The sequence below is a fragment of the Zonotrichia albicollis genome, chromosome 26 (genome assembly GCF_047830755.1).
Source record: "Zonotrichia albicollis isolate bZonAlb1 chromosome 26, bZonAlb1.hap1, whole genome shotgun sequence".
Taxonomy (NCBI): Eukaryota; Metazoa; Chordata; class Aves; order Passeriformes; family Passerellidae; genus Zonotrichia; species Zonotrichia albicollis.
This window is the reverse complement of record NC_133844.1, coordinates 5,519,184-5,532,555: the sequence shown is the minus strand read 5'-3', so window position 1 is coordinate 5,532,555 and position 13,372 is coordinate 5,519,184. Positions and strand designations below refer to the sequence as shown.

The 13,372-nt window shown below is 48.0% G+C and overlaps 1 protein-coding gene across 8 annotated transcripts in view; it reads left to right on the top strand.

Moving 5' to 3' along the window:
• The window catches only part of PPP3CC (protein phosphatase 3 catalytic subunit gamma), a 79,036-nt gene that overhangs the window by 886 nt on the left and 64,778 nt on the right, over window positions 1–13,372 (top strand). The window lies entirely within an intron of this gene.

Genomic DNA, 13,372 nt, shown 5'->3' with positions numbered 1-13,372 from the left:
TGGGGGGGCAGGGATGCCTTGAGTGGTGAGGAGGGGGTGTTCTGATGGGTGACCCCTTATTGGGGATGACTCTGGTTTGGGGGGGATCGTCCTCTGAGTGGGGGAAAATCAGAGGGAGAGCGTGGTTTGGGGGGTCATCCCCAAGAGAGAGCGCAGAGGGAGGCCTGGAGCAACCCCCATAAAGGGGAGCCCTGATGGGGGGGGTCGGGCTGGGGGGACACCCCCTGTTCAGTCAGAAACCTCTGCAGAGGAGCTGGGGGGCATCTCTGGTTTGTGGGGGACACCTGCACTGAGGGGTGAGGGAGGCATTTTTAGCCCCCCCTGTTCCAAGAGGATGCAGCCCCCTCCCTCCATTCTGTGGGATGGGGGCACAGCAGTGACAAGGAGGGGGGGTGACAGCAGGGGACATCCCTTTTGTGGCATGGGGGGAATCTCCATCCTGGCCCGGGCCTCATCACCCCGCCAAGATTGGGGTGCTTTGGGTGGAACTGGGGTTCCCCCGAGGATCCGGGGGCTGAGAGCCCTCCCTGCCCTGATCCAGGCAGCCCCCCGTGCCTTTCCTCCCCCAAATCCCTGCTCCGTGCCCGGATGCCCTGCGGCCGGTGCCAGCTGGCCCCCTCTGCGGCCCCGTTATAGTAGGTACTATTTTGGAAAGAGCAGAAGACACCGAAGCAGTTAATGAGGAGAGAAATACGTTAGCGGAGAAACTCCTGGATCGGGAGGAGGAGGAGGAGGCTGGGGGGGGGATGCACATTTCGCTGCCCTAATTGATCCGGTGCCATCCTCGTCCCCATGCACCAGGAACATCCACTGGGTGCCTCAACTTTCGCCGGGAGGCTCCAAGTTACACAATCACCCCGTTATTAAACCTCCTCCCGCCATGGCTTCCATCATTCCGGGCCGCTGGAAAGCAGCAGATTTCCCAGCAATGCTTGTAATCCCCGGCCATGGAGCTGTACCCACCACGCTGCCATCCCTCCCTTCCCCTCTGGATATGTGTCCAAGCCGTTTTTTTTTTTATTTATTTCTTCATTTATATATTTATTTTTTTTTTTTCCTTTTTAGCCTTTAGCCTGTCATGTGGCCGATCACATGTTTGATGTTAATAACCTCAAACCCAGGGAAAGGGGATCCGGAGCGTGGAGGCCCCTCAGGCTCGGGGAAGCTCCACGGTGGGAGGGGTTTTGTTTTTAATGGGAATAATCCCAAAGTGCTCCCAGATTTTCGGGGGGATCCGGGGTGTTCCCGGAGCCCTGCATGCGCTGTGGTGATTTGTAGATCTCCAGGCAGCCTGAGTGGCCGGTGCTGTCTGTAAATCTCCTGCTAAATCCCAGGCAGCTGCCTGTGTTTAGGTTGGCCTTGTTCGGGAAAGGTAATGGCAATGCAGCCATTATGATTCAGCTGAGTCGGCCGGATCCCGGCGTTCTCCCTCTTCCCGGGGCTTCCAGATCCTGGGAATCCCTCTCAGGGATCCTGCTGCTCCCTCTCAGCGCTTTGGCAACCCCACAAAAAATCCTGCTAATTGCTGCCATTAATCCCTGTCCAGGTAGGGTGGAGGCTCAGGGCCTGCTCGCTCCAAAATCACCCCAAAATCGCCCTGAAATCGCCCCAAAATCGCCCCAAAATCGCCCCAAAATTGCTCCTTGTTGCTTCAGTGCCTGTGGAAATTTGGGGGTTCAGGGCCTGCTCGCTCCAAAATCACCCCAAAATCGCCCCCAAATCGCCCCAAAATCCTCCCAAAATCGCCCCAAAATCCTCCCAAAATTGCTCCTTGTTGCCTCAGTGCCTGTGGAAATTTGGGGGCTCAGGGCCTGCTCGCTCCAAAATCACCCCAAAATCGCCCCAAAATCGCCCCCAAATCGCCCCAAAATCACCCCAAAATTGCTTCTTGTTGCCTCAGTGCCTGTGGAAATTTGGGGGTTCAGGGCCTGCTTGCTCCAAAATCACCCCGAAATCGCCCCAAAATCACCCCAAAATTGCTTCTTGTTGCCTCAGTGCCTGTGGAAATTTGGGGGCTCAGGGCCTGCTCGCCCCAAAATCGCCCCAAAATCACCCCGAAATCGCCCCAAAATCCTCCCAAAATTTATTCTTGTTGCCTCAGTGCCTGTGGAAATTTGGGGGCTCAGGGCCTGCTCGCCCCAAAATCGCCCCAAAATCGCCTCAAAATCACCCCAAAATCCTCCCAAAATCGCCCCAAAATCCTCCCAAAATTGCTTCTTGTTGCCTCAATGCCTGTGGAAATTTGGGGGTTCAGGGCCTGCTCGCTCCAAAATCGCCCCAAAATCCTCCCAAAATTGCTTCTTATTGCCTCAGTGCCTGTGGAAATTTGGGGGCTCAGGGCCTGCTCGCTCCAAAATCGCCCCAAAATCGCCTCAAAATCACCCCGAAATCGCCCCAAAATCACCTCAAAATCACCCCAAAATCCTCCCAAAATTGCTTCTTGTTGCCTCAGTGCCTGTGGAAATTTGGGGGTTCAGGGCCTGCTCACCCCAAAATCACCCCAAAATCACCCCAAAATTGCTCCTTGTTGCCTCAGTGCCTGTGGAAATTTGGGGGCTCAGGGCCTGCTCGCTCCAAAATCGCCCCAAAATCCTCCCAAAATTGCTTCTTGTTGCCTCAGTGCCTGTGGAAATTTGGGGAGAAATCTCTCCTTCTCGGGCCAGGGTTATTGTTGAAAGGTGGTGACATTGTTCGTGGTTATTAATAATTAAAAAGTGAAGATAAAAGCTCATTTTGTTCCGTGGAAAATGCCTGCAATTAAGTAGGATGTGGAATTTTAACTATGTTTAACCTATATATTTACATCTCCTGGGCCCTGCAGAACAGTTGAACTGTAATTACCTTTAGTCAGAGGAAATAGAGTTTTGGGCTAAAATTTGTACTGGGGGAGCTTCATTATTAAAATCACAAATTTTGGGGTGTGTCAAGAATGGATTTTTATGAAAATCTTGAATTTTGGGGTAGGCCATCAATTGCTTTTTATAAAATCTCCCCAATTTGTGTGCTTCAGGAAACTTTTTTTATTAAAATCTTGGCTTTTGGGGTAGGTCAGGAACAGCTTTTTAAACCTCTCATTTAGTCTGGTTGTCTGAATTATCCCAAAATTGGGCTTGAATTACCTGGTGGATCCATGGGATTGATGGATCCACATCCTACAAAATCCACATTATTCAGGCAGGTGGGAATGGTGCTGCTGCAATCCTGGAGCTCAGGGTGGTTAAAAGAAACCTGCAGAGCTTTTTTTGGTCTTATTTGGTTGAATTTTGTGATAATATTTGGTTGAATTTCGTGGTCATTTTTGGTTGAATTTTATGGTCATTTTTTGGTTGAATTTTGTGATCATATTTGGTTGAATTTTTGGTCATATTTGGTTGAATTTTTTGGTCATATTAGGTTGAATTTTGTGATAATATTAGGTTGAATTTTGTCATTTTTTGGTTGAATTTTATGGTCATATTAGGTTGAATTTTATGGTCATATTTGGTTAAATTTTGTGATAATATTAGGTTGAATTTTGTGGTCATATTTGGTTGAATTTTATGGTCATTTTTTGGTTGAATTTTTTGGTCTTATTTGGTTGAATTTTGTGGTCATTTTTTGATTGAATTTTGTGATCATATTTGGTTGAATTTTGTGATCATATTTGGTTGAATTTTGTGGTTATATTTGGTTGAATTTAGTGCACCTGCTCCATTCTTCCTGCCAGAAAGTGTCAAATCCTCTGGGAAGCAGAGCTGTGTCCACTTGCATCCATGACAAATCCTTTAAAAACCTCAGCTATTGCTATTTAGACACCAGAGCAAATAATCCACTGGGATTTTTCTCTATCTATGTATTATTATTATTATTATTATTATTATTATTATTATTATTATTATTATTATTATTATTATTATTATTATTATTATTATTATTATTATTATTATTATTATTATTATTTTGTGTATCATGGACAAAGTGTTGGGCTGGGATCCAGTGCTCTCTGTTCTCATCCCTAATTCCTGGCTGGGATTCCTGAAGTGCTTTCCTGCAGCTTTTTAATTGAGGAAAATCTGAAATTTAAAGGAAATCCCAGGAATTGTGGTGTAAAGCTGGGGCTGTTTCCAAAGGTATCCTGGAATTGAGTGAGTTTTCCCAATTTTTGCTTTGCTGTCCTTTCTTAATAACTTTCAGGCACCTTTCTCCATGTCCAATCTGGTTTTTTTTTCCCAAATGGAAGATACTGAAAGTGTGTGTGGGAATTTTAAACTGAAATTTTAAACTGAATTTCTGGGAATTAACTGGGAATTTTAAACTGAAATTTCAGTGTCCACTTTGCTTGGGATGTGTTTCAGCAGGGAGAGGGATTTGGGATAAGGGGTGGATGATAAATGGAATATTGGGAATGGAATTCCTGAATTGTTTTCTGCTTTTCTGAGGCTTTTTAATTGAGGAAAATCTGAAATTTAAAGGAAATCCCAGGAATTGTGGTGTAAAGCTGGGGCTGGTGCTGTAACCAAAGGTATTCTGGAATTGAGTGGATTTTCCCATTTTTGCCTTGCTGTCCTTTCTTAATAACTTTCAGGCACCTTTCTCCATGTCCAATCTGTTTTTTTCCCAAATTGAAGACATTAAAAGTGTGTGTGGGAATTTTAAACTGAAATTTTAAACTGAATTTCTGGGAATTAACTGGGAATTTTAAACTGAAATTTCAGTGTCCACTTGGTGTGGGATGTGTTTCAGCAGGGAGAGGGATTTGGGACAAGGGGTGGATGATAAATGGAATATTGGGAATGGAATTCCTGAAGTGCTTTCCTGCTTTTCTGAAGTGTTAAATCCCAGGAATTGTGGTGTAAAGCTGGGAATTTCTGGGAATTAACTGGGAATTTTAAACTGAAATTTTAAACTGAATTTCTGGGAATTAACTGGGAATTTTAAACTGAAATTTCAGTGTCCACTTGGTGTGGGATGTGTTTTAGTAGGGAGAGGAATTTGGGACAAGGGGTGGATGATAAATGGGATATTGGGAATGGAATTCCTGGCTGGGATGGGATTCCTGAAGTGTTTTCTGCTTTTCTGAGGTTTTTTAATTGAGGAATATCTGAAATTTAAAGGAAATTCCAGGAATTATGGTGCAAAGCTGGGGCTGTTTCCAAAGGTATCCTAGAATTGAGTGGATTTTCCCATTTGTGTTTTGCTGTCCTTTCTTAATAACTTTCAGGCACCTTTCTCCATGTCCAATCTGGTTTTTTCCCAAATTGAAGACATTAAAAGTGTGTGTGGGAATTTTAAACTGAATTTCTGGGAATTAACTGGGAATTTTAAACTGAAATTTCAGTGTCCACTTGGTGTGGGATGTGTTTTAGTAGGGAGAGGAATTTGGGACAAGGGGTGGATGATAAATGGGATATTGGGAATGGAATTCCTGGCTGGGATGGGATTCCTGAAGTGTTTTCTGCTTTTCTGAGGCTTTTTAATTGAGGAAAATCTGAAATTTAAAGGAAATTCCAGGAATTGTGGTGTAAAGCTGGGGCTGTTTCCAAAGGTATCCTGGAATTGAGTGGATTTTCCCAATTTGTGCTTTGCTGTTCTTTCTTAATAACTTTCAGGCACCTTTCTCCATGTCCAATCTGGTTTTATCCCAAATTGAAGACATTAAAAGTGTGTGTGGGAATTTTAAACTGAAATTTTAAACTGAATTTCTGAGAATTAACTGGGAATTTTAAACTGAAATTTCAGTGTCCACTTTGCTTGGGATGTGTTTCAGCAGGGAGAGGGATTTGGGATAAGGGGTGGATAAATGGAATATTAGGAATGGAATTCCTGGCTGGGATTCCTGAAGTATTTTCTGCTTTCTTCCCACCTTGTTTTGAATATCATCTACAACTCTGAGAGCTCGAGTGTTGGATATTCTCCAGGTTTGGGAATTTTCATCACGGAGCAAGCGCCGATAGGAAACTCAAAGTGGTTTTTTAATTGAAGAAAATCTTAAATGAAAAGAGATTGTGGGGTTTTAAACTCGCTGGTTGGTTTAGTGTTGATGTCTTGCAGGAATTAGAGGGAAAAGGAGCTCTGAAAATGGCTAAAAATGGAATAAAGGCCAAGGTGCATGTGCTCAGCCCTTGGGATGCCAAGGGAAAAGTGTGAATGCCAGCAGGGTCAGGGCATGGAGGGGATCCCTAAACAGCAAATTGTGTCATAATGCAGCAACTTGGCTGGCCAGAGCTCAGGGAGCTGTGGGGTGAGGCAGTCCTTCAACTGGGATCCCATGGAATTCAATTACTTGGGAACCTGATAGTTTGGGGGGGTTTCCAGAAAAAAAAAAAAAAACCCAAAAGTCATCCAAGTAATTCCAATATTCTTATTATTGTTATGTATAAACAGGAAAGATGCTGCGTTATCCCTAAATGGGATGTGCTGGGGAAAGGGGCTGATTTTGTGGCATTTCATCCCAAAAATTAACCCAGAGGTGAATATTTGGGGATGACACAAACTGTGTCAGAGCTGCTTCATTTTGGGCTCAGACTTTCAGATGTCTGCATGCTGGGATCCAGGGATGCTCTGCTTGCTAACAAACATCCTAATGAACGTTCTAATTACCAAAAATGCTGGTGGCAAACCCCAAACACAGCCTTGGGCTCAAAACACCATTGGGGATCAGTGATAAAGCATCTTGGGAACCTGATATTTTGGGGGGGATTTCCAGAAAAAAACCCCAAAAGTCATCCAAGTAATTCCAATATTCTTATTATTGTTATGTATAAACAGGAAAGATGCTGCATTATCCCTAAATGGGATGTGCTGGGGAAAGGGGCTGGTTTGGGGCTGATTTTGTGGCATTTCATCCCAAAATTAATCCAGAGGTGAATATTTGGGGATGACACAAACTGTGTCAGAGCTGCTTCATTTTGGGCTCAAACTTCCAGATGTCTGGATGCTGGGATCCAGGGATGCTCTGCTTGCTAATAAACATCCTAATGAATGTTCTAATTACCAAAAATGCTGGTGGCAAACCCCAAACACAGCCTTGGGCTCAAAACACCATTGGGGATCAGTGATAAAGCATCTTGGGAACCTGATATTTTGGGGGGGGTTTCCAGAAAAAAACCCCAAAAGTCATCCAAGTAATTCCAATATTCCTATTATTGTTATGTATAAACAGGAAAGATCATTATCCCTAAATGGGATGTGCTGGGGAAAGGGGCTGGTTTGGGGCTGATTTTGTGGCATTTCATCCCAAAAATTAACCCAGAGGTGAATATTTGGGGATGACACAAACTGTGTCAGAGCTGCTTCATTTTGGGCTCAAACTTCCAGATGTCTGCATGCTGGGATCCAGGGATGCTCTGCTTGCTAACAAACATCCTAATGAACGTTCTAATTACCAAAAATGCTGGTGGCAAACCCCAAACACAGCCTTGGGCTCAAAACACCATTGGGCATCAGTGATAAAGCATCAGGGCATGGGGATTGGGATTTTGCCCTTCCCTCTGGTGGGTGTGCAGAGGGGAAGGCAAAATAGACACAATGGTCTGTGTGTGGCACTTGGAGATGAAGGAGGGCAAGGTTTGGATGGGATATTGGGAAGGAATTCCCTGGAAGTGCCCCTGGAAGTGCCCAAGGCCAGGTTGGAACAGGTTTGGATGGTAAAAGTTGTTCCTGCCATGGCAGGGGTGGCACTGGATGGGCAGTGGGGAAGGCAAAATAGACACGATGGTCTGTGTCTGCCACTTAAAGATGAGGGAGGGCAAGGTTTGGATGGGATATTGGGAAGGAATTCCCTGGAAGTGCCCAAGGCCAGCTTCTGTTCTGCCTTCCCCACTGCCCACGCTCCTGAGGCTGCTGCCCATCCAGTGGCACCCCTGCCACGGCAGGAACAACTGGAATAATGTGGATTTTGTAGGATGTGGATCCATCAATCCCAAGATGAAGGAGGGCAAGATTTAGATGGGATATTGGGAAGGGATTCCTGGTTGGGATGGAAGTGCCCAAGGCCAGCTTGGAACAACTTTGGATGGGCACTGGATGGGCAGCAGCCTCAGGAGCGTGGGCAGTGGGGAAGGCAAAATAGAAGCTGGCCTTGGGCACTTCCAGGGGCACTTCCAGGGAATCCCTTCCCAATATCCCATCCAAACCTTGCCCTCTTCCATCTTGGGATTGATGGATCCACATCCTACAAAATCCACATTATTCCAGTTGTTCCTGCCATGGCAGAGGTGGCACTGGGTGTGCAGTGGGAAAGGCAAAACAGAACTATGGTCTGTGTCTGCCACTTGGAGATGAAGGAGAGCAAGGTTTGGATGGGATATTGGGAATGGATTCCCAGAGCAGCTGTGGCTGCCCCTGGAAGTGCCCAAGGCCAGGTTGGAACAAGTTTGGATGGTAAAAGTTGTTCCTGCCGTGGCAGGGGTGGCACTGGATGGGCAGTGGGGAATGCAGAACAGACACGATGGTCTGTGTGTGGCACTTGGAGATGAGGGAGGACAAGGTTTGGATGGGATATTGGGAAGGAATTCCCTGGAAGTGCCCCTGGAAGTGCCCAAGGCCTTCTTCTGTTTTGCCTTCCCCACTGCCCATCCAGTGCCACCCCTGCCATGGCAGGAACAACTGGAATAATGTGGATTTTGTAGGATGTGGATCCATCAATCCCAAGATGAAGGAGGGCAAGGTTTAGATGGGATATTGGGAAGGGATTCCCAGAGCAGCTGTGGCTGCCCCTGGAAGTGCCCAAGTCCTTCTTCTATTTTGCCTTCCCCACTGCCCATCCAGTGCCACCCCTGCCATGCCAGGAACAACTTTTACCATCCAAACCTGTTCCAACCTGGCCTTGGGCACTTCCAGGGGCAGCCACAGCTTCTCTGGGAATCCATTCCCAATATCCCATCCAAACCTTGTCCTCCTTCATCTCCAAGTGCCAGACACAGACCAGCGTGTCTGTTCTGCCTTCCCCACTGCCCATCCAGTGCCACCCCTGCCATGGCAGGAACAACTGGAATAATGTGGATTTTGTAGGATGTGGATCCATCAATCCCAAGATGAAGGAGGGCAAGGTTTAGATGGGATATTGGGAAGGGATTCCTGGTTGGGATGGAAGTGCCCAAGGCCAGCTTGGAACAACTCTGGATGGGCAGCAGCCTCGGGAGCATGGGCAGGGGGGAAGGCAAAACAGACACAATGGTCTGTGTCTGGCACTTGGAGATGAAGGAGGACAAGGTTTGGATGGGATATTGGGAAGGAATTCCCTGGAAGTGCCCCTGGAAGTGCCCAAGGCCTTCTTCTGTTTTGCCTTCCCCCCTGCCCACGCTCCTGAGGCTGCTGCCCATCCAGTGCCACCCCTGCCATGGCAGGAACAACTGGAACAATGTGGATTTTGTAAGATGTGGATCCATCAATCCCAAGAGGAAGGAGGGCAAGCTTTAGATGGGATATTGGGAAGGGATTCCTGGTTGGGATGGAAGTGCCCAAGGCCAGCTTGGAACAACTCTGGATGGGCACTGGATGGGCAGCAGCCTCAGGAGCGTGGGCAGTGGGGAAGGCAAAACAGACACAGTGGTCTGTGTCTGGCACTTGGAGATGAAGGAGGACAAGGTTTGGATGGGATATTGGGAAGGAATTCCCTGGAAGTGCCCCTGGAAGTGCCCAAGGCCAGGTTGGAACAGGTTTGGATGGTAAAAGTTGTTCCTGCCATGGCAGGGGTGGCACTGGATGGGCAGTGGGGAAGGCAAAACAGAATTATGGTCTGTGTCTGGCACTTGGAGATGAAGGAGGACAAGGTTTGGATGGGATATTGGGAAGGAATTCCCTGGAAGTGCCCCTGGAAGTGCCCAAGGCCTTCTTCTGTTTTGCCTTCCCCACTGCCCACGCTCCTGAGGCTGCTGCCCATCCAGTGCCACCCCTGCCATGGCAGGAACAACTGCAATAATGTGGATTTTGTAGGATGTGGATCCATCAATCCCAAGATGAAAGAGGGCAAGGTTTGGATGGGATATTGGGAAGGGATTCCTGGTTGGGATGGAAGTGCCCAAGGCCAGCTTGGAACAACTTTGGATGGGCACTGGATGGGCAGCAGCCTCGGGAGCATGGGCAGGGGGGAAGGAAAAATAGAAGCTGGCCTTGGGCACTTCCAGGAAATTCCTTCCCAATATCCCATCTAAACCTTGCCCTCCTTCATCTTGGGATTGATGGATCCACATCCTACAAAATCCACATTATTCCAGTTGTTCCTGCCGTGGCAGGGGTGGCACTGGATGGGCAGCAGCCTCAGCTGGGTGTGCAGGGCAGTGGGGAAGGCAAAATAGACACGATGGTCTGTGTTGGCCACTTGGAGATGAGGGAGGACAAGGTTTGGATGGGATATTGGGAATGGATTCCCAGAGAAGCTGTGGCTGCCCCTGGAAGTGCCCAAGGCCAGGTTGGAACAGGTTTGGATGGTAAAAGTTGTTCCTGCCATGGCAGGGGTGGCACTGGATGGGCAGTGGGGAAGGCAAAATAGACACTGTGGTCTGTGTCTGGCAATTGGAGATGAAGGAGGGCAAGGTTTGGATGGGATATTGGGAAGGAATTCCCTGGAAGTGCCCCTGGAAGTGCCCAAGGCCAGCTTCTATTTTGCCTTCCCCACTGCCCATCCAGTGCCACCCCTGCCATGGCACGAACAACTGGAATAATGTGGATTTTGTAGGATGTGGATCCATCAATCCCAAGAGGAAAGAGGGCAAGGTTTGGACGGGATATTGGGAATGGATTCCCAGAGAAGCTGTGGCTGCCCCTGGAAGTGCCCAAGGCCAGGTTGGAACAAGTTTGGATGGTAAAAGTTGTACCTGCCATGGCAGGGGTGGCACTGGATGGGCAGCAGCCTCAGCTGGGTGTGCAGGTTGTGCCCCTCAGGATTCCCCTGTTTAATTTTATTTTCCTGCCTATCAACCCTGCAAAAGTTAATCCCATTTACCCTGCTCCAGGCCATGAAGGGCCTTGTGGCAATAAATGAGCCCAGATTAATTAGATCCCGTGCCAAAAGTGTATTTTTTTATTTCATGGAAGGTGTCAGAGTGGCGAGAGCGGTGGCTCAGGGCTGCTCTGGCTGCACAGAGCAGGGAAGGCTGTTCCTTAGGAAGTAGGGCAGGGTGCTGGCTTAAAATAGCTCTGAGCACTGGGCTGTGCTGAAGGAGCTATTTAGGTAAATCCTGGGGTCTCAGTGGGGGCAGAGCTGCCTGCTAATCTAAAGATACTCCTTGGGGATCTATATTTGGCTGGGATCCTGCCCAGCTTGGCCGCTTTGCCAGGTATTCCCTGCCCGTGTGCAGGGCTGGGGATGGCTCAGATCCTGATGGAATGTGACATCAGTAAAGGGCAGGAATGAGGGAAGGGGCAGAGTGATCCCATCATGCAGGGCTGGGCTCTCAGGGGCTCCTGGAGGTCAGGATTGCCCTGCCAAGGGTCAGGTGTGCAACCCTGGAAGGGTTTGGGTTGGAAAAGGATCTTGAAACTCATCTCATTGCACCTTGCACTATCCCATATTGCTGTAATCCCCATCCAGCCTGACCTTGGGCAGATTCCAGGAATCTGGAAATATCCTGGGAAACCCCTCAGGATGCATGGGGCAGAGTGAGGGTGGATGCTCTAAAGAAAAGGAAATCTCAGTGCAGATTTTAAGGATTTTTAAGGATTTTCCTGGTAGGATGAGCAATGTTGGGCGTCATATATCCCATAATTATCCCATAATTCAGGGCTGGGCTCCCAGGGGCTCCCAGGGGCTCCTGGGGGTCAGGATTGCCCTGCCAAGGGGCAGGTGTGGGATCCTGGAATGGTTTGGGTTGGAAAAGGATCTTGAAACTCATCTCATTGCACTATCCCACATTGCTGTAATCCCCATCTGACCTTGGGCACTTCCAGGAATCTGCAAATATCCTGGGAAACCCCTCAGGATGGTTGGGCAGAATGAGGTGAAGGATGGAGGGTGGATGCTCTAAAGAAAAGGAAATCTCAGTGCAGATTTTAAGGATTTTTAAGGGTTTTCCTGGCTGCAGGAGCAATGTTGGGCATCAGAATTATCCCATAATTCAGGGCTGGGCTCTCAGGGGCTCCTGGAGGTCAGGATTGCCCTGCCAAGGGTCAGGTGTGGAATCCTGGAATGGTTTGGGTTGGACAAGACCTTAAATCTCATCTCATTGCACCTTGCACTATCTCACATTGCTGTAATCCCCATCCAGCCTGGCCTTGGGCACTTCCAGGCATGAGGAATCTGAAAATATCCTGGGAAAACCCCTCAGGATGGTTGGGGTAGAATGAGGTGGAGGATGGAGGGTGGATGCTCTAAAGAAAAGGAAATCTCAGTGCAGATTTTAAGGATTTTTAAGCATTTTCCTGGCAGGATGAGCAATGCTGGGCATCAGAATTATCCCATAATGCAGGGCTGGGCTCCCAGGGGCTCCTGGAGGTCAGGATTGCCCTGCCCAGGGTCAGGTGTGCAATCCTGGAAGGGTTTGGGTTGGAAAAGGATCTTAAAGCTCATCTCATTGCACCTTGCACTATCTCACATTGCTCTAAACCCCATCTGACCTTGGGCACTTCCAGGAATCTGCAAATATCCTGGGAAACCCCTCAGGATGGTTGGGGCACAGTGAGGTGGGGGATGGATGCTTTAAAGAAAACGAAATCCCAGTGCAGATTTTAAGGATTTTTAAGGATTTTCCTGGCTGCAGGAGCAATGTTGGGCATCAGAGTGATCCCATAATGCAGGACTGGGCTCCCAGGGGCTCCTGGAGGTCAGGATTGCCCTGCCAAGGGTCAGGTGTGGGATCCTGGAATGGTTTGGGTTGGAAAAGGATCTTGAAACTCATCTCATTGCACCTTGCACTATCCCACATTGCTCTGAGCTTCATCCAGCCTGGCCTTGGGCACTGCCAGGAATCTGCAAATATCCTGGGAAACCCCTCAGGATGGTTGGGGAGAGGAGTGAAGGGTTTGGGCACAGTGAGGTGAAGGATGGAGGGTGGATGCTTTAAAAAAAAGGAAATCTCAGTGCAGATTTTTAGGATTTTCCTGGCAGGATGAGCAATGTTGGGCATCAGAATTATCCCATAATGCAGGGTTTGGCTCTCAGGGGCTCCTGGAGGTCAGGATTGCCCTGCCCAGGGTCAGGTGTGGAATCCTGGAAGGGTTTGGGTTGGACAAGATCTTAAAACTCATCTCATTGCACCTTGCACTATCCCATATTGCCCTAAACCCCATCTGACCTTGGGCACTTCCAGGAATCTGCAAATATCCTGGAAAGATCCCTCAGGATGCATGGGGAGAGGAGTGATGGGTTTGGGCACAGTGAGGTGGAGGATGGAGGGTGGGTGCTCTAAAGAAAAAGAAATCTCAATGCAGATTTTAATGATTTTTAAGGATTTTC